At 39.9% G+C, this 6,000-nt stretch overlaps 1 pseudogene; it reads left to right on the forward strand.

The window, feature by feature from the left end:
- Positions 1 to 3,388: 3,388 nt before the first annotated feature.
- Positions 3,389 to 5,472, forward strand: LOC149490919 (uncharacterized; annotated as a pseudogene).
- Positions 5,473 to 6,000: the final 528 nt, after the last annotated feature.

Consider the following 6,000-nt stretch of genomic DNA (forward strand, 5'->3'; position numbering starts at 1 on the left):
CAATGCGGGTGAAACCGCGCGGCACAGCTAGTAAATAATAACACTAAAGAACCGTTAGTAAAATTTATTACAAACTGAGCTAAAAAACTTAGGTACAAAAGAGTTCAAAATTCCCGGGGTATGGCTATCCTCGCGCTCCCATATCCTTCTACTTTCACAGACTTTCAACTTTTCCCTTTCACCCCTAGTAGGTAAATGGCAGAACCGATTTTGATGTAAACCGTATCTAATTGTACCTATATGCTCACGTCATATCCTTTGCATTTGGATTATGTATTCCCACTATCACCCTTAAGGTGCCTTATACACTGGTCATCAAAAAAATCGACCCACCTACACTATGTTTGCTATTTATCGATTATTTCACAAATAAGTCGTCTTAGATTGTTGTATTTTCTTGTAAGGGTCTGATAACATGCTAATCATTATGTTTGTCGAAAATTTTACTGCACTTAAAGATTCTTAACAAATTTTTATACAGAAATACTGTACAGTGTTGATTTGACGGTTTACGGCGGGACAAATTATGCCCGTGTTCCCAGTTCAAAAATGACTTTTTTTGGGATCTCTTGTTCATAACGTTAAGTTTAATAATTGATGCTGTAGTTTTGATAAATTTTGTCTCAATATAATGGATACTACTCTAGCTGAGGGGGCCCAAACTGTGGCTCTACTAAAACAGGGGTTATGTCAACTTGCCGTGGCTAAAAAGTAAAATCTGAGCTGTTTTGCAGTTCGATGAGTTTACCAAAGGTTTCTAGAGAATGGGCAGTATCGATGAAAATATTGATCTGCAAGAAATAGGGCGGCAACTCAAAGGGACGACCCCTAGATAATGTAATCAACTCTACAAAATCGACATCTGTCTGGTGTAGATCTCTAGTGACGCCTGTGTGAAGATAAGGAGGTGGGTATAAATGACAGAACTGTTAGAAGAAGACTTTAGGAGTAGAACCTAAGACCACACAAGCCAGAAACAGGGCCACAATCAGCCACAGCTCATCGACAAACCAGACTTCAATTGACTCGAAATCACGTAAACTGGACTATAGGCCAATGGGAGTCAGTACTTTTGAGTGACAAGATGCGAATGACTCTATATGGTGCTGATAGACGTCTTTATGTCATGCGATGACCAGATGAACGATTTGTTCAGTGCTAGGTAAGAGAAACGGTCGATTATGATGGAGGCTCTGTAAAGTTCTAGAGTGGCATTTCTTTGACAAGACGCACGGAGCTTGACGATAAAAAAATGCTCATTAAATGCTGTTCAATACATTACCGAGGTTTTGGACTATCATATGGTGTAATATGCCGGCTGTATCTGCAAAAACTTTGAGTCTATGCATGATAATGCTCGGAAGCACGTAGAGCGAATCGTGATCCAGTATTTAGAAGAGGTCCGCATTAGAGTTACACTCTGGTAAGCAAAAAGTCTCGATTTGAAACCTACAGAGCACATGTGGGACAATTAAAAAATAAAGCTTAGAGCTCGTAATTCAGCCCCTACAACAATAGGAGACCTGAAAACCGCCATGAGGGAAGAATGATAACGAATTCCTCAAGAGACCATCAAAATCTTGATTATTTCTTTAAAATGGTGAACGCAGGCTATCATTCCAGAAAGAAGAGAAAGTACTGAGTATAAATTCGAAGGAAACATGATCATAAGTTTCATGATTACAAAATAAACTGCATTTGAAATTTAATAAAGAAAAAGCTGAAAATTGAGGATTTTGATCTTTCTTCGAAATTGACAATTTTTTTTATGATGTTAATGATTTTATGTGTTTATATTCGTGTAAATATGCTTGTTTAATTAATCAGTTCAGTTTCCAAACAAATTTTTTCTTTAGTTTGTGAGAAAACCGCAATTTTCCGTAAAAATGCAGGTGGGTCGATTTTTTTGATGACCAGTGTATGTAATAAACAGATGAAGCGATTTTGATAAAACATGACTAATAGTAATTCACACGTCATGCCCTTTTATTTGACCACATTCGATTATTCATTCCCACTTTAACTGCTATAATCCAATAAATGGATAAACCGAATTGGATAAAAAAGACTAACCGTACTTCACACGTTGTGCACTTTCGTTTGATATTATGTTACTAATGAAAAAAACGAATGTTGTCAGTTGTATACAACTGACAACATTCGTATAATATAAGTGAGCTATGTGGTTTGATGAAAATAACTATGTATATACTATATGAACTTGAAAATATACTCGCCATCTTTGAATGCTCCCCCCACTCCCCCATGCAACTATTTCACTGTACGAACTATTGAATCGTAAACAATGGACTATTGTTAATTATTTAAAATAATAATTTAAAAAATAATATATTCATGAGTTTTCAATCTATAGTGGTTTAAAGTTAACTCAAAAATGCAGCATTTTCGTAAATTTTCTAAAAAATCTTAGAGAAAGTGTGAGAAATGTTATAGTATGCTATATATTCGTGATCTACTCAATAAGCTCTTTCATTTGATACCCCACACGGCATGTTTTGGAAATTTTTAATTTTTTTTTTGTATGCCATATTTAATTACCGGGGTGCGTGGAGGGGGACCACAAAACTGGTTGGCAACATCTATCTATAGGATGTCTGGGATCTATACAATATAAATCAGAAGTCAGATTTAGGTCCGCTATTTTTGCAAACGAACATCTCCTTGGAGCCTGCTCTAATAGGTATGAGATCATCAATAGATGATGATGATGATGATTGGTCTCATTATATTATCACGGTCGTGTAGTGAAGGTCGACTTAGATTCGGATCGACAAGAAAGTCATTTGGACGAAAGTTTGGGTTTAATCCTTGACATTAATTATTAATATCTTTTTCAGGAACGCGTCCTAAATGCACCCCAGTGGAGATTAAAGTCGCAGGAGCGGATGCCGCGCGATTCTTGTACGCCTCAGCCGATGGAGCCGTGCGCGCCGTGCGAGCCGCGGGCCGCGCCGCCGTGCCGCCGGCCCGCGCGCGCCTGCCCGCGCGCCCTGCGTGTCACGTGCTGTGCGCCGCCGGCCGGCCAGCGCCCGCCCTGCCCGCCGCCCCGCCCCTCCTGTCCTCTCAGCTGTGATAACGCTACGATATCGACGACCGTAATGTGTCAATAAATTCTAATATTTCTTCTAGAAACCATAAAAAATACTTAAATTGAAAGTCGCTCGACGACTTTGAATTATTTATTTTTTTAATTTGATGGCTGGTTTTCACACCTCTGGTCCTATTTAAATAATATGGTCTAATTCAGAAAATACTTTAATGGTTATTTAGTGTTTAGTTTAAAATTTATATAATTATAATTGTACTTAATCAATTTATTTCATGGCAGAATACGACGATACGTACTGAGAAAACATGCAGATCAACTATGAGTAAATGTGGTTCTGAACTGGATCATGTAGCGCAACGCCTCGCGCTCGCTGAGCGGGCGCGGCGCGAGGACTACGAGCGCGAGGCGAGCGAGCGCGCCCCCGCGCCCCGTCCCCCGCCCGCCTCCTACTGCCTGGCGGCCGAGCGACAGTGCGCGCGAGCCACCGATGGACAAGATTATATGTTCTCCAAATCCAATATCGAATGTGAAAAGCAGGTTTGTGGACCGAACCGTACGTCTCCACCGCCGCAGCCCATAAAGCTTATGTCTTCTGAGGGTTGTGAAATGAAATCTAGGGGTAATCTAGACTAAGGCATGTAATATCGGAATAGTTTTGAATTCCGATATTGATTTCCGATATTTGAGCTCAATATCGGAATTCCGATATTGATATCGGAATTGGACATATTTGTTAAAAAGGTGGATTTTATTAATTAAAAACGTAGGTATTATAATCTTAATATTTTATTCGGTATGAAAATAGTTATTTTACTGCTTAATTCTAAACAACTTAATTTAACTGACTCAAAATAAACATGTTTTAAGCAATACAATTTTTGAACATATCTGGCATTACTATTAATTTTGAACGTATCTCGGTCTGGCCGTCATCCGTGATCCGATCGATAAAAATGATCCCATACATTTGATGAGCGTTTTTTGAGAAATTCTGAGAACGAGTTCTTTTTTTTTATGAGTCCATTTTTAACAATGTTGCACACTATTCATCGCATCGCCAGAAAACGCACACTATCACAGTTCATGAAAGTGACTGATGCACACAGCAGGTAATTGTTTCTCTGTGCGAGAGAAGAAGCAAGTGAGTTATACGCTGCGAAAGAGTGAGATAGGCATACTGAGATGCGTCATTTCAATCACCACTATACCTATTTCTTTTTTTAAATCTGGCTAATTATTTAAATTGCCGCAAATTTTAACCTCAACTTAATGATTCAGCACTGAATAAAAAAAATCTTAATTCCGATATAACGATATTGGATCACTCAGTATCGGAATTGTAATATCGTAATTTTCATTCCGAGATTCCGATATTGCGAGATTCCGAGATTCCGATATTCATGCCCTAATCTAGACCCTTGCTCTCATCGGCCGCGCGTCATTGTTGAAATAGATCGCAGCAAGTCTAAAGAAAATACTGGGACGAGTCGATCGATCGACGATCAATTTAAAGAAAGCATAACGTCGAAACTTATTGATAGCTTAAGCTTTAAAAAAAAATCAAATCCATCATGTCCACGACAAAAATGTAACAAATCAGAAAGTTGGTGCATATCTCCACCTACGCTAGCATCTGCCCCGACGCGTTGCAAGGAACCTAATCTTGCAGATAGATTACGGCAACGATCAAAAAGCCTCCACAATAACCAACAGCGAAAGCTCCACTGCAGTGTTTCGACGTCTGCTTGTGTTACCAAATCATCCACGCGCTCAACAAACAAGGCAGAAACTGAATCAGATATAGGAAAAAAATCAAGCATTGATAAATTAAATCTAATACTGGAAGAAAAGAAGAAGTTAAGAGAGTCTGGACAAGGGCGAGTAGTAAGAGAACCATGTGGTGAACGGAAATCTGATCCATCAAATTCAGGCTCAATCGAATTGCGAGTGCCACCAGACACGGAGGCTGTCAAAGTTCGCGTCACTTTAGATTTCGACCGTACCAACCGTGAGCACAACTCAATATCGTCAGCTGAGTTGGCTCCACATTGTGTTAAGTCACAGGGAAACAGGAGTGATACGTGGTTGTCTATAAGAAATATTCAGAAAAAAATATCTGCGTGTACAAAGAAAACAGATTCTCACGAACCTAGTAAGAAAAAGGATTCCTCCCCGAAAGAACAGTCATGTCCGGTTCCCACAAACCCTTGCATCCGTCCGAAGCCACCGGCCGATCGACTGCCAAGCCCCGGGAAGCCGCCCCGCCCCGGCAGCTCCAAGCCCTGCACGCCTCGGAACGATCGTTCGCGCTTTTCTTCTGACGTTGAGCCGGCCAAGTTGCTACTACTGCTATAATACCACGCAATGCTATTAGGCTAATACCTGTGTGTGTCTTTAAAAATATAATAAAAAATATTCCAGAATTTTTCTATACTTATTCAGTCAACCTCCTCCTTATCAGTTTACTTGAACTTAGTGAAATGAACGCTGTCAGCGATAAGGGTGCTTTTTGTCCCGTACGCTATGCTCTCTATCCACAGGCCGCGCCTGCGCAGAATGGCTCAGTATCTGCATAGCTAGCGAACGTATAAACTCGCCCGGTCGTTGGGCGCTTTCACCAGGGCCCTGGAATTATGGAATTATTATTAATTTCATGAACAATATCATCATCATCATTTTTATTGAAAACAATACGGATTCCCCTGATGTTAAATTCGCATTAGTATGAGTCGTTTCACCCACAGTTTCACCGCTGTCAAAAGTTACCCATGGCCATGTCACATTAATATGAATAAACACACTTTCGCATTTATAATATTAATAGAGGTCCGCCCCGGCTTCGCCCTTGGTACATATTTCGCAATAAAAGGTAGCCTATGTCCTTTCTCGGGTATCAAAATATCTCCATACCAAATTTCATGCAAATTGGT

The sequence above is a fragment of the Colias philodice genome, chromosome 2 (assembly GCF_061535455.1).
Source record: "Colias philodice isolate Cphi_HAF_F1 chromosome 2, ilColPhil1 Martin Lab GWU primary, whole genome shotgun sequence".
NCBI lineage: Eukaryota > Metazoa > Arthropoda > Insecta > Lepidoptera > Pieridae > Colias > Colias philodice.